Raw genomic sequence first — 12,457 nt, 5'->3', positions numbered from 1 at the left:
CCACCTAGAAGAACTTAAAGTTAGGCTCAATCCAAAGAAATGTGCTTTTGACATCACATCAGGCAAGCTTCTAGGATACATTGTCTCGGCCAAAGGGATAGAAATTGACCCTAAAAAGGTACAGGCCATATTCAACATGAAACCTCCAAAGAACCTAATTCAATTATGCTATCTTCAACGTAGACTTCAATTAGTATATTCTTTCATTTTCCAATTAGCAGAAAAGTGTGTGCCTTTCACCCATTTACTACACAAGGACATAATTTTTAAATGGGATGATCAGTGTCAAAAGTCTTTTGATTTACTCAAAACCTACTTGATGAATCTACCCATGTTGGTACATCAAGTATCATACAAACCATTTTTTTTATACATTTTCGTAATAGATAAATCAATTAGAGCCCTCTTAGCATAGGAAAACAATCAAGGAAAAGAAAGGGCCATTTATTACATCAGTCGCACCTTGGTCAACTATGAGCTTAATTAATCCTTTGTTGAAAAGGCATGTTTAGTCATGGTTTTTTCTTCCCAAAATTTATGCCATTATCTTCTGACACATAAGGTCAAGTTCATCTCCAAGATTGATCCTCTCAAATAGCTTCTTAGCAAAATAGCATTAACAGGTAGATTGGACAAGTGGGTGATGATCCTATGTGAGTTTGATAATGACTATGTTGATAGGAAAGCAATAGAAGGATAGGCCATTGATGATCAATTGGAAGATGCAACTATAGAGACCTCAAATCCTATCTTAGCTAATTTCCCAGATATGCACATTCTTCAGATAGAGCTAGTAACTTAGAAATTCTATTTTGATGGTTCTTACACACACCATAGATCAAACACTAGTATTTTTTTCATCATGCCACTAGGTGTTACCATCCATGAGTCTTAAAAATTACTTTCCCCCTACACCAACAACATGGGGGAATATGAAGCTTTGGTCTTGGGCCTCAAACTAGCTTTAGAATGGAAACTAACAATGCTAGAGGTTTATGGAGACTCCCAATTGATCATTAATCAAGTCACTAACACATATCAAACTAAGGATAAAAATTTATTGCCTTAAAAATGTATGGTTGACACACTTAAGGCATGTCTTATTCATTTTACTTTTGAATAAATTCCCAAAGATAATAATAGAGCAATAGATGCTATGGCCACCTTGGCCTCCTTACTCCAATTACTAGAGTAGCATGAGCGGTATGAGTTCCTAGTAGAAGAGGTGGTTCAACCTACATTTACTCAACCTAATATCTTATTATTTTCCATTTAAACACTCTCAATTTCTTCTGGTATAACCCCATTATCTCTTACCTCCATGATAACACCATCCCCTCTAACCTCTTATGCAACCAAAGATGTAATTTCATTCGACAAACCTCACGCTACACTTTGGTGGCTGATACATTGTATAGGAAGAGTCTTGAGAGTACTTTACTTAGATATCTTGAAAAGGACAAGTTGAGATTTTCTCTATAGGAAGTCCATGTCGGGATTTGTGGGTCACACTCTAGTGGGTTTATACTAGCCAAGAAGATTCTTAGGATGGGTTTTTTTGGCTAACCATGGAAAAGGATTCTATCGACTATGTTAAGACTTGCAAAAAATGTCAAATCCATGGTAACCTTGTTCATGTGCCAGCTGAAGAGCTCAACCCTTTAGCCACACCATGGCCATTTTATTAGTGGGGCTTTGATTTGATTGGAGCCATTCACCCACCTTCCTTCAACAGACATAGATGGATTATCACCACAATAGAATATTTCATCAAGTGGGTTGAAGTGGTGCCACTTGCTAACTTTATGGGAAAACAAATCTCTTCCTTCATTTTAAACCATATCATTTGTCGGTTTGGCATACCTCATGTCATTCTCACAAACAATGCCTTGTACTTTAAAATCAAATAATTGACAAATTACATGAAAATTTTCACATTATACACCACTCCTCATCAATTTATTATCCCCAAGCCAATGACCAAGTAGAGACCACCAACAAGACCATTATCAACATTCTCAAAAGAACCATCAACGACATTGGTAGAGATTGGCATTTAAAGCTGAACCCTACCCTTTGGGCCTATGGGAAGAGTGTTAGGACACCTATAGATGCAACACCCTTCTCCTTGGTTTATAGTTGTAAAGCCATTCTTCCTTTAGAGGTTGAGATCCCATCTTTGAGAGTCACTCTTCATGATCTCCTATTAGATGAGGACTATAGAGTGGCCCATCTAGAGTAGCTAGAATTACTACAAGAACATCAATGTATAACACATGAACACCTCAAAGTGTATCAGAATAGGTTATCAAGACACTACAACAAAAAGGTTAAACCCTATGTCTTTCAAATTGGTGACCTATTGCTCCGAGAAAACCTTAAGAACCAAGATGCTAGGGAAAAGAAAGTAAAATGGGAGACCAATTGGATTGGTCCTTACATTATCACAAAATATTTCGGGACTGGTACTTACAGACTTTTAGATTGTGATGGCACAGACCTAGCAGAACCCATCAACAATATTCACCTCAAAAATTTCTATGTCTAAGGCTTTGAAGAAATACATCATCATTGAAAATACCAAAAAAATCAAAAACACAAAAAAAAATTGGTACATAAGAAGTGAGAAATACCACCTATGGCTTCAAAATGAGCAAGAGATGGCACCTTTGGACTTCCCTATACAACACAAGCCCTTCAATTAGAAAAACAATCAAGTGAACACTCAAGCAACTTCCTCTGAGACAAATTTTGCTTATTTTTGGCTTACCTAGCACAATTGAATTAATTTCACACATACCCAATCGAGAAACACTTGTGGGTTATAGTTCAGTAGTTTCTTGGCATCAGACACTATTCACTATAGTAGAGACTATAAGTATTACAATACCAAATGGAAGAATAATAGGTCAAGAGAAACATGGAGTTAGATTATGTATTGAGATACCACAAACATGAATTGCAAAAAAATCAGTGCCCATCTTAGCTATCCACGATGGCCAATGATTACCAATATCCATTTTATCTTTTATTCACCCCTTTTGATATTTTGAAGATCCTTTTTGCCTCCATCATCTCCAATATAGCTCCTTGAGCCCACATTTAGCCCTTTCTGCCCACTTGGGTCTCCTTGACTCTTTAGCTCCCCCCACATGGTCCTGGCTATCTCCATATTCCAACTAATCTCACTCACATCCTTATTTCATTCCCAACAGTTTCAAAAGATTATCAAAAACAATAAAAAATTGTCAAAAAATTATCAAAAACATTCAAAAATTGTCAAAAATTATCAAAAAAATCAAAAATTGTCAAAAGTTATCAATTTTTTTTTAAATTGTCAAAACTTATGAAAAAAATTCAAAAATTGTCAAAAATGATCATAAAATTTTAAAAAATTGCAAAACTTCTCAAAAAAATAAAAAAATTGTCAAAAATTGTCAGAAACATTTAAAAATTGTCAAAAATCATCAAAGCATTCAAAAATTGTCAAAAATTACCTAAAACATTCAAAAGGAGGTAATATTTTCCAAACATAGCTAAAAAACCCAAAAACTTAATAACATGCCAAAATTCCAATCAAACAGGGTTCACTTCAACTCAAATGGGCTACTTAATTATGCATAAATTATTGATGTATTTTTCAAACTGATGATCCATTGATTTCATGTTGAATTGGTGTCCATCTATAATTATTAGTCCTTCAGGATAGGTGTGTGTACCTTGACCTATTTTATATGAAATCAATGATGAGGCCCACTATATTGAAAAATACTTCAATATTTTATGACATGTTTTACAGCTCAACTATGGAAAAATGATAAAGGGTGTTGCAAAGGCATTAAGAAGTAGCATAGTTATGTCCTGAAACATCTTGCTAGGCTTTGGAAAATCTAGCACAATGTGAATAGCACAAGAGGCTTCAGTAGAGTCCCCTCTTCTCTTCTCTTGTCAACAACAACAATTACCAATGGATTATTAGTCTTATTTATGTTGCAGTGGCCATGATTGATCCAAACCCCTTCAACAAATATACCAATGCTATCCTAAAAGGCCCAAATATCCACTGGACGCTTTCATCATCACCTGACAGGGGGCATGAAATATGTAAGCATAAGTTTGAGAGATCACCATGATCTTCTCTCCTTTTAGGCCCCCAAGATGACTTTTCAAGCCCAAACACCTTTTCTTAGGCTGTCAAATGCCTCTTTAGGCCAAAGCACCTTTTTCAAGGCCCTCAAGTTCCTTTTTAGGCCCCTGAAATGCTTTTCTAGGCCAAAGTGCCTTTTTTAAGGCCCTATTTTGCCCTTTTCGGCCCCTCAAGTAACTTTTTAGACCTCAAAGCACCTTTTTAAGCCTAAATGCCTTTTTCAAGGCCCTATTTTGGCTTTTTTCAGGCCCCCAAAGCACCTATGTAGGCCTGAACACCTTTTTAGGCTCCTCAAACACCTTTTTTAGGCCCCTTAAACACCTTTTTAGACCCCAAAGTGCCTTTTTAGGCCCAAACACCTTTTTTGAGGCCTTATTTTGGCCTTTCCATGCCCCCAAAGTAACCTCTTAAGCCCTCAAGAGCTTTTCTAGCCCTTGATACCTTTTTCAAGGCCCAAACATCCTTCTTGGATCCCCAAGCACCTTTTTCAAGGTCCTTCTTGGCCTCTTTTGGCCATCAAAGCCTCCCTTAGGCCCCAATGCCTTTTTGCAAGCCTTGTGAGCATCCATCTTGACACACACCTAGAGAAAACTCCCAACTTTGGTCTTAAACTTGCTTGTAAAGGCTATCAATGTATAAAAAATTGTGCCTCACAATTTGTGGTTTAGCACTTCCTACTTTTTCCACCACAACTCTCCAAATGTTACACAAGTTTGTACTCATCTTTTATTGAGAGCCCACACAGACATTCAGTTCCCCACATACAAGTAAAGATCTTTCTTCGTCTACAGATCATATTGTTCCCAATTTTACAGAGATTGACACCTTTCCAAATATTTGCCAAAATCCCATAAACATTCAAATATCTATCAAAAATACCAAAAACATTCAAATATCTATTAAAAATTCCAAAAATATTCACGTATTCCTCAAAATACTCAAAAAAATCCAAATACATTCCAAGACTATCAAAAACAAACATGGCAATATTCATCCAACACATTAACATCACCATCAATTGTCCTTTTGCTTGCCACAAACACAAATGGAACTTTTATTCTATTACAACGACAATGACAATATTACATTCAAATAGCATCTGACTAATCATCTATTCTAGCCTCCCTGGAGGAGGTGGCAAGACATGGTGTCCAATCAATGGCATTTCTTCTAACCCAATTCCAAAAGAAGAAACCTCAAGCGTCAATCCTCTATGTATCCACACTACATCCATGGGAATTAGAAACCTACCACTGTGTAATTATGCATTTAATAGTTGTGTAAATTCCTTATCCACAAACTACATCTCCTATTGGTTATCATTTAGAAAGACCTAATGATAACATCCCATATAATAAGCAGCTTCTTGATGTACCTTCACCATCCATTACATTTCCATGAACACATTCTCCACTAGCTTGTTCACGTCAGGTGCAGTGATCACTCATTGGGCCACATCCTACTCCTATTGCATTTGACCAGTTTCTATTTTCCAATGCTCCACATATGCTTTTTCCTTGCCTAACTACTACTACGACTACCTCACATTCAACTCACTCAACACCAATTTCTCCTGTAGCTTCAATGCCAAGGAGTTTGATTTTGCAATCAGCTCCCTAAATGACTTAGACTGTGATTGCAGAAACACCAACTCATTTTACACAATCTCCAACCCCACTTGCTCCATCTTTAGAGATTCCTGCAAACCTCTAAGCTCATGACTACCTTGCCTGCATCCCTGTATCCTTCCCCTCTAACCTTGATTGCTCCACGCATAGTTTTTCTTCAAGCTATTACATCCAAGCCCACTCTATATTCACCACCACTTGGAGTTGCTGACCTCTATTTGTGCTCCATCTTCATGTGCCTTCTCCATCCATCCCAATAGAAATGTGACTTCATATTCTGCATTTTTTTTCTTAGACTCTCTCTGCAACCAACATTCTCCATAATTCTTCCATGTCACCTAATGATTGTGTAAGAATTTTCCATAGGGAAATATTCTCCCAAGATCAAGATGCTCAACACAAGCACAAGAAATAGACCAAAGGTATGATTAATATTAATGAGAATACTCTCTATTGTACAAAAGCTTCTAGGAGTGCTTGTATATAAAGACATCTCAAGAAGCACCTAGAATGTCTCTAGAAATAACTAGGAGATAAGTATTGACAACTAAGCACTTTATCCAACATTCTAGATGAATGGATAAGAATGATGAGGTGTCATATGTGTGTATAAGATTCTTGTGTTGTAGACAACATGTGCTTAAAAGAGGTGTGGACCCCTATGATGTCAAGATAACAACTCACAAGAGTACACAAACTACTAGGTGACTAATAAATAAATAATAAAAATATGGATTAACCTAAGTAAACTTATGTGTAAATAGTAAATACTTATTTACACCAACACCCCCCCTCCCCGCTTAAGTGCAACTTAGGGGAATGCACTTAAGCTTACGAAAAATAGGATGAAATGCATAATGGCTCCCCACTACTAGGCCATGTTAGGTACCCATGTACATAATGATATGCAAATCTCTGATAAAGTAGGGAAAGAGGGAAAACCTCATGGGAAAAATCCTCCCCCAAAAAAAGAGATGAAAAAGGATGCATGGATGGATTGAGTAATCAAGACCCCTCCATTACGACATATATCTAATATATACAAGAGAAAAAATAGGAGAAGGACAAAAGCTCCTAAGAGGAAAAGGTCCCCCAAAAAAAGGAGAAGAAGGAGATGAGGTAGTCCCCCCCCCCCCCCCCTAAAAGTAGTGTGTCGATTAGTGAGAAATGTGCCAATCTAGAAGCTAATCCATGACCTTTGAATGATGATCCTTCCTTTTGGAAGAAACAAATGCAAGGGTACTAGTGAGATGCATTCCCTGAATGGAGAAGGAATCTCAGAATCTCAATGATGATCGGTGTTGCTAAAATGTGTTCAAAAGTCCCTGTGTCAATACTGATGATGGCTTCCTCCAAAGCTCCTAAAGAGAAGCATACATCAAACAAGGAAGGATGAAGAACCTACTCTAGAAAACCAATTGTCTTCTCAATTTATGAAGAGACCTCCTGCAGATGTTGTGAATGTAAATTCACAATCATGCCAATCTAGAAGGATTGATCATGTAGAGAATGGACTTGAGGATCAGAGTGAGCCCTCGCAACAAATGTAGAAGAAGCCTCCTTAGCAAAGAGAACTGATAGATCATCATGAAAGTCCTCCATATCTATTGTGTGTGACTCCAAGAATAGAGTTGTAATGTCTAGAAAGAAATCATCACCTGGAAGACCATAAGTACCCTGCAGTGTTGAAGTACATGAATCTGTTACTATGAAAAAAGATGAAGTATCAACTTCAAAAAGAAGATGGATGTGATCAATAATGTCTCCCACATCTTCAATGTGAGACTCCACAAATAGCTATGCAATGTCTAAAAGGAAGTCTTTGCGTGAAGGTAGAGTAGGAAGACATAAAGGGTCCTGCTACATTGAATCTGAAGCATCTAAGGCTGGAATAGGATCGGTAGGAGCAATAGGAGCATCTAGAGGTGTGATCTCATCTAGAGTTGAAGAAACCATAGCTAGAGTGACTAGAGTTAGAATTTTCTCTGGTGATGGAGGATCACATGGATCTCCATATGCTTCCCAAATAGATAGCCAAATCTCATAAGGAATATGTGCCAATCTAAGAGGAGCAAAAGATTCCTTACTCATACTATTACGTAGAAAGAAAATAAGGTTGACAACATATGTCCAATTAAAATAAGGTGGCAATGAATAGAGATAAGGAAGCAATTTTGGATGCTCTCTTAGATAGTCAACTATCAAAGTACTCCATGTGTGATAGTTCTTTGTTGTCAACTATGGTCTAATACCAGACTAAAAAATCTAACAAGACTCCATGAGATCAATCAATGAACCTCCAAAGAATCAAAAAGAATCAAAGAAACCCCCCCTAATGTATGGTTTAGGCACTTGATAGTCACTTGCCAATTTAGGGCCTATTTCTGAAAGTAGTATTTTCATCTACATAACCTATAATATAATTAAAGATCTGAAGAGTAGAGAAAAAAATGCACTTTCAAAAAAAATGGAACTTGATTATGTGTCTAGATGAGCCTGTACTAAGCATTTTAAGTGGAAAAAATTAGGATTTTGGAGATGCAAAAAAATTCAAGAATAGAGTTTTCAAACCACCTACACCAATCTGTAGATCATGAAATCCTACCCTAAAAGAAAAAAAATTGCTTGCAAAAATGAGTCTGTATGAGGATGATATTGATGTTTGAAAATCACCACTGCTATTATTTTTCCTCAATCACGGCTGCACCTCCAAAAGTCAAATGGCTCTAGATTTTGCCTTAGATGTCCGCTTTGGGTGCAACAAAATCTGATCTAGGGGTTTTTGGACCATTTGAATGTGATGCAAATATCTGATTTGCACTAGCAAACTTCAATCTTTGCCTGCAAAAAATCTCTACTATGGGCCTATGGCCAATTTTTTTTTGGAAAATAATGCAAATCCGAAAAAATAGCAGATACAGATGAAAAAGATGTAGATCTAAAAATTAAATGTACAGATCTGAAATGATCATGCCAATGCTATAAATCGGTCCTTCGGGTGCTAGTTTGCAAAAAAAATTGCCTCACAATCAACTTTGGCCTAGGGTAGGCAACTTTATAGCTGATTTTCACCAAATCAAAATTCCAGACATAATGGTGAGGTTAGATTTGGTGCTAGACACTCCCAATTTCTACGATGCTCTAGTGTCAGGCTATAATGATGAAGCAACAATGGTCTCAAACGGCTGTGTGCAAAGAATCTCCCTCGGCTCTAATACCATGTAAGAATTTTCCTTAGGGAAATACTCTCCCAAAATCAAGAGGCTCAACACAAGAAAAAGAAATAGACCAAAGGTATGATCAATATTAATGATAATACTCTTTTTTATGTACAAAAGCCACAAAGAGTGCTTGTATATAAAGGCCTCTCAAGAAGCACCTAGAATGTGTCTAGAAACAACTAGGAGATAAGTATTGACAACTAAGCACCTTATCCAACATTCTAGATGAATGGATAAGAATGACAAGGGGTCATATGTGTGTAGAATATTCCTCTGTTGTAGATTATATGTGCTTAAAAGAGATGTGGACCCCTGTTAAGTCAAGATGACAACTCAGAAGAGTGCACAAACTCCTAGGTGAAAAATAAATAAATAATAAAAATATGGATTAACCTAAGTAAACTTAAGTGTAAATATTAAATACTTATTTACACCAACAGATTGATCTCCACCCCCCACCTCTAGTTATGGTTCCTCCACATCTCCCCTTCTATTGACCCTTGTCCCAGAATCCCAAGGCTAGTCAACTAACATGCTCCACTCATCACCTCACCCACACTTATGTCTTCCACCTCCCTCGAAGCTTTTCCCATAGACTTTTTAGGATATTTTATCTCCCCCACCTCCTCCATCAATCCTGACATGCTCTTTGTCATCCCAGGAACACTATTCTCTACCTCCATCATCAGCTCATCATCCAATACCACCTACAATTCCTATTGTGTTGTAGTCCCCGACAACATCATTAATGTCAAAAAGGGTGTTTCTTCTACCCTAAACCCCACATCTTTAGTTTGTGTTGACCCCTATCCTATATGACTTGATTTGTTGAGCTCTTGAACTAATGCTTGAAGTTTGGACTGATACACCAATTCCCTAAAGGTTCGCCAACTGTGTTTTTCCATTTGCCCTTTCCTATTCCACCTTCCCTAGCTAGCATCACCCTCCTATTGTGACTAATTTGGTGAGCCCAATATGCTTTCACTGACACACTTCCTTAGACTTCTCAATAAATGTGATGGCATTGTTATACTCCTCACCTTGCTTCATTTCATCTCCATGTTATTCTCCTATTTATGGCCTTCACTCTCCTAGACTCATCCTTTACTAGCCTTGCCATGTGTCTGCTCTCTACATCCCACTGCACCAATACTAGGTACACTTGACACTCAGCCATAACACTTAGACACCCTAATTCACACTAATGCATATCACTAAACAAAATCCATTGCTAAATCATTATGACACATCTCATGCTTTGTTATCAGACTTGTATAATAATCACTTCCAAGAAGAATTGAACGAACTTGACACTATTGCACACAATTATCAACACTCCTAGTCTGCAAATAATGGGGTTTCTATAGTCATGAACTTTTGGTACCTCGATGATGTACTTGACTAGAGGTACTAGGATGAAGTCATGATATTCTATTTTCCTTTTTTTTTCACTTTTCAACTCCTATGATCCTCTAATTTCATGCATTATTGGTGTCCACTTGTAAGCACCTCCTCTTGTTTGGAAGGCCATGCGTACCTTGATCAATCTTGTAGGATATCTTAGGTTAGGTCCTTTATCTGACATGTGACTATTTATGTGCCTATTTTTTATTTTCTATAGCTATAAATTTTTTTTTTTATTAGTTATCATATTTTCATGTACATTGTCTATGTTTGGTGGTACTTCTCAGCATGACACAATATTCATATCACCATAGTTGAGCTAGTCATGGTTGTACTCGGTCACTTTTTACTAAATGCTCTATGATGATAATTAATTTGCATCTCTTTACAATAAAAGTGATAGATAGTTGCATTTATTTAGTTTACATTTTCATCTTGGGTCTCTTGCGAACACATAGTTGGCACATCAATCGTGATTATGCAAACAACCCTCAACAACATCATTCAACAAATTGGTAACACAACTCAGGACTGGTTACAAAATGGAAAATAACAACAGCAACATCAAAGTGGGCTTTTAACAATCAACTATTGTGTACTTTGTCTCATCACAACATCACTACCATGCATCTCAGTTCATTATCTCATATTTTCATTCCAACTATTGCATTATGTGGCTTTTTGAATCTCAAAAAATTCTGGTCAGTACTTCCTTTTATCAAATTTTATTCCTCATTACACCACATCATCTACTACATTATGTGGCTTTCAAATCTCAAGCAATTTCATTTCATCACATTTCATTTCATTTCCTTTCATTTCGTTCATCACAATTCACTACATCCCAACTCATTACATCCAATTTCACTTCATTGCATACCATAGTGCATTTCATTTCATTATATTTCATTTCCCCTATTTCATTACATTTTCTTGATATTACATTACATTTTTGTCCATCACGTTACATTTAATTCATGCATTCTATCTATTCATTTTGTGGCTTTTGAATCTTAGAGGTTGAAGTCCCATCCCATGTCTTTTCATCTCTAGCACATTCATTTCCTTCCATTTTTCACTTTCATTCACCTCATTTTCACATATCCTTTACAAGTTTCATTACATTCCCATTTCATTTATTTCATTCCATTTTATCATATTTCATTCCATTACATTTCATTTCACTTCGTTAAATTTTATCACATTTCCATTTTGTTTCATTTTTTTCCCATTATATTACCGTTTCATTACATTCCATTTTCTCACATCACACTGCCATTGCATTTTTTTGACATTTCATTGCATTTCATGTCATTACATCACATGGCATTACATCAAATATCATTTCATTACATTTCATATTATTACATCACATTTCATTTCCTTTATACATCTCATTAAATCACCATCTATGTCTATCATATCAATAAACATCACATACTCCCATCCATAACAACATCTATATAAATTCCATGATATAACAAGTGCACAAGTCCAAATATTAACTAGCTCAAATATCTCATAAATCAAAAAGATCAAATCATCCACATCAAAAGGTCATCATCATCAACATAAAAGGATGCTCATCATAACTAACATACATGATAAGCCAATAAACTAAACACAAAAGCTCCACAAATCAACCCTATGTCACACCACCTACATCATTTGTTTGTGTGATTATTTGAAGATCCCTACTCATTGGGGGCACTCATCACATCTTGAAAAATTGAACATTCAACAATGACATCAATTTATCATCACAAGTAATCATCCAACATCAATCAAAAATCAACATCTAGCTATTCAACTACTAGTTCTATGTTGAACCTATTATTTGTCTACTCTGTATTGTGAGATGGACATATTCATTTTCCCTACTCTGAATCCTAAGGGGTGCATTTTTTTCTATCTATCCAACATCACCTAATTTATTTTACACGTCACTCTATTGAAATATATTGTTGAACCAGTTATTTTTCCTATTCTATATCTTGAGATGACTTGTTAGTTTTTCCTACTTTGTATATTGAGGGGGGACACTTTTTTGATCTACC

Source organism: Cupressus sempervirens, chromosome 5 (genome assembly GCF_028749045.1).
Source record: "Cupressus sempervirens isolate cs-2001-9-10 chromosome 5, ASM2874904v1, whole genome shotgun sequence".
Classification (NCBI taxonomy): Eukaryota; Viridiplantae; Streptophyta; class Pinopsida; order Cupressales; family Cupressaceae; genus Cupressus; species Cupressus sempervirens.
Note: the sequence above shows the minus strand (reverse complement) of the source record.